This window comes from Populus euphratica, unplaced genomic scaffold, assembly GCF_000495115.2.
Source record: "Populus euphratica unplaced genomic scaffold, PopEup_1.0 scaffold812.1, whole genome shotgun sequence".
Lineage (NCBI taxonomy): Eukaryota > Viridiplantae > Streptophyta > Magnoliopsida > Malpighiales > Salicaceae > Populus > Populus euphratica.
The window spans coordinates 41637-45475 of record NW_011500676.1 but is presented as its reverse complement, the minus strand read 5'-3'; positions in this window follow the sequence as shown (position 1 = coordinate 45475).

Sequence of the window (3839 nt, the reverse complement as noted above, 5' to 3'; positions counted from 1 at the left end):
AAAAAAAAAAAAAAAAAAAAAAAAAGTAAAAGGAAAACACAAAGAAAGAAAGAAAGAAGAACCACCAACCAAATAGCTCCCAGTCCATAACTGTAAACCACAACCCTTTTTCCTCTTTGCCACCAGCAATAGCATCGTGAGCAACCACCAAGTAAGCCTTTACTTCTCTTCATCTTCTTATTCTTCTTCTGCATCACTACCTTCTCCACTATTTTGCATGAATAGTGGAGAGTGAATTAACATAAACAGGTGAACAGTGGAGAGTTCTCCACTGTTATTGGGCTAGATGATTAGTACTTAAAAGTGTATTTTTATTAATATTTTATATCAGTTGTCACGAGGGTCGCGAAATTGTGTGGCGATGGTGGAAATTCTTTTGTCGTGCCTTCTATGTGAGGTGTAGTGTGTTGGGAAGGTTTTTTAAATTTAATCATAGAATTATGATTAATATTTAGGATTTTCCACCAAGTATTATAGTCACTAGGAATCTATGGTCTGTGAGAGTCTAGGTAGGGATTGGTTGTGCAAGGGGAAGACACATAATCTGCAGTGCACCTTACCTAAGGTAAGTTGCATTGTTGTTTGATGGTTTTTTTCTAAGTCGGGTTTCTATTCATTGGTCCATTTTAAAGTTTAAGGCAGATCTCTCTTCATAAGAAAGTTTCTACCTTATTCGTTTAAAATTCTAACCATTTTAAACTCTGAATTTTAGAATTGTATTTATTTACACCTTATATCTTCAATACTTGAGGGTATATTTTATCGTGTAATTTTACACCTTAAAAAAAGTGAAAAAAGATTTTTGACATGGTGGCCAAATTCTAATGGCTAATCAGAAATTGGTTATGATATCCAGTTTTGAATTTTTTCTAAACATGAAAAAGATGCAATTTTTTTTATGAACAATATGCTTGTAAAAATTTCAGAATTTGGTCGTATGCAACAAAATATTTTTTTATTTTTTGTCAATGTTTTAAAATTATTTTTTAAAAATATTTTGGAGAAAAGTGGTATTTTAATACTGGATTTGTATTTTACAGTGTCAATATACAACCAACATGAACAGTAGGATGTGAATTATAATTCACGCAATGAACAAGAAAAATGAATAGGGAAGAAGAAGAAAGAAAAGAAAAAGGAAAGGAGGGGGCTCACTTGGTTGAAGGGTCTTGTGGTGTTGGTCTAGCCGAGGATAATGGTGTGCTGCCGGTGGTGGCAGTGGTGGAGCTGGTAGCGAGTGGCAGAGCAGGATGAAAGAAGAAGAAGAAAATCTGCAGGAGAGAGAGAAAGTGACTGGCGGTGTATGCTTTGATGCTGGTGAGGAGTTAAGGCAACCTCTGGTATTAGAAATGGTGAGGGGCTGACGTGAGGACAGTGAATGAGGTTGTGACAGAGATGGTGGCCAGCGGTAAAGGAAGGAAAAAAAGAAGAAGAAAAATGGGAAAGGTTGTAGAGAGGATAGGGGAATTGATGCTTTTATTGCCTTACCAGGTGGCTTGGGCACATTGGAGAGATCTTTAACATTTTTTTTTGGGCCCAACAGCACATTAACCATAAATCCATAGGTTTGTTAAATGTTAATGGTTTTTATAATAAGTTGTTGTCTTTTCTTAATCATACTATAGAACAGGAATTTCTAACATCTTCAGCATGACAAACCATAATCTTTATTGCTGCTACTAAACAATTGATTGACCAATTACAATCTTTCATCCCTGTAATTAATCTCTGTATGAGTCGCATAAATTGTTCAACTAAGAAAAGTCGTAAAAAGCTTAGATTGGATTTGAGCCTTCGTTTATGAATCCTTGTGTCTTTTGATTTTATTAATAACATATTATTTTGTTTTTTTTGTTTTTTTTTATTTATTTAAGTGTGTTTCAAGTTTACTAGTATTTGGTGTTTCAGGTGATGTCTTTTATACTCTATCTTTCTATGTTAGTACATTAAGGACAATATCTCATTTTGGTTGGGTGGAGAGGATAGTAATATAAAAAAAAATTAAGTAACTGTATTTTCTATTTCATAAATCATTTGTACAATTATTGTTGCTAGGATGATAGAGTAAATAAGTTTTTTTCATTAAAGTGACTCTTGCGACGCATCTTAGTAAACATTCTTAATAAGGTCTATCAAAATGCTTCTTGAAATATTCAGGTTTACAAACTCTCGCATTGCTATTATTTAATTCTGCTCATATACTCATTTAACAAGTATTCTTAAACCTTCACTTTCACACACACACACACTTTAACATATGATTGTGGGTTATAGATTGAATTATAACATTATTTATATTCTTTTGTTAAATGTAACAACTAAGGGAAAGGGATAGTATATAATTTGCAAAAAAATAAAATTGATGATAATAAAAACATAAATAATTTTGATTTTGTAGTTTCCCAAACCTAAGCAATTAAGCCCAAAGAGGTGTTTTAACACCTAATACTCTAAAGTCAACTAACATGGGAGTCATTGGCCCAATGCTTATTACAAGGGTTAAGGAAAACAGGTTAAGAGAATTAAACATTGCACTATCTACATATCAGTATCTGCAACCCAAGTTATTAAGCTCGAAGGGGTGTTTTAACGCCTAATGTCCTAAGATCAACTGGTATGGGAGTTATTAGCTTAAAGCTCTTTACATAGGTTAAAGATGTATTGTGTTATATGTATATATATTAAAAAGAAAAAAAAAAGATAATAATCTCAACCCAAGGAAGTTAACCTTAAACATTATAACAAAATTATGTTTTCGTCCACGTAAAACCTCATAACTATATGTTGATATATTGAATATAAAAGAAAGGTTTATTAATATCTTGGTAAAAAGGTATTGAGCAGATAAATAAATTTAATGAGAGTTTATTTATCTTAATAGATTAATGGAAGTTGAATGATGAATGCCTTGTTTTGTGGAACTTGCAAATTGTTTTTCTATTTTAAGCTTTAATTACTAGAGACTAGAAATAAGCTGGTTGTGGGGTATGATTAGTACTTAAAAGTGTATTTTTATCAAGGTTTTATATCAGCATTTTACACTTGAAGTATCAATAACTCCTTAAATAAAACATGTTTTATAATAATAAGTCTGATACTATAAGATACCTTTAATTGAAGTTAAATGGTCATCTTAAATGCAGGCCTATCATATAAATCAAAAGATTGATTGATGAGTTCAACTATTGAAATTGAGAAGACAAAGAGAGGGTGAAGTTTAGAAAGGAGATGCTGGTTCAGTCTAAACTGGAATATTATTCAGTTACTGAGTCATAACTGGAGCTGTAGAACTTAGATTTAAGTATGCTCTACATGGATGAAAAACTAAGACATGGGTCTAAAATATTCATGGGAATGCAAGACTTAATTCTGCTATTTGAAAGTCTAAATCCTAGAAATAACGAAGAAGTCTGAATCTGTCTTGCAACCTAGACACTGTTTAATGTTCAACCTATAGCTTGAGTTCTAAAAGTTCAAATAACCATAATTTTTTTTTTGAAAAGCTAAGATAATTTCCTAGAACTTTCATGTTTAAATTTATTCAAATTCTGATGTTAGTAATGACATTTTGTTCAGACAAGAAGACAAGGATTTTCACAAAATCAAGATGTGGCCACCCACTTAACAATTAGTCAACAAATCAACAATTCTCAATTTTGGCCTATAAATAGAGGCAATTGCCATGCATTTAGGCATCTTGGTCTCCAGATCAAGATCATATTCTTGCTCTTCCTTTTTATATTTTTGTAATGTTTAAGTTTTTCTTTCATTAATCTCTTATTTATGTTTTTCATTTCCTTTCCTTTACTTAGTTAACTTATATCTTATTTATGTTCTTA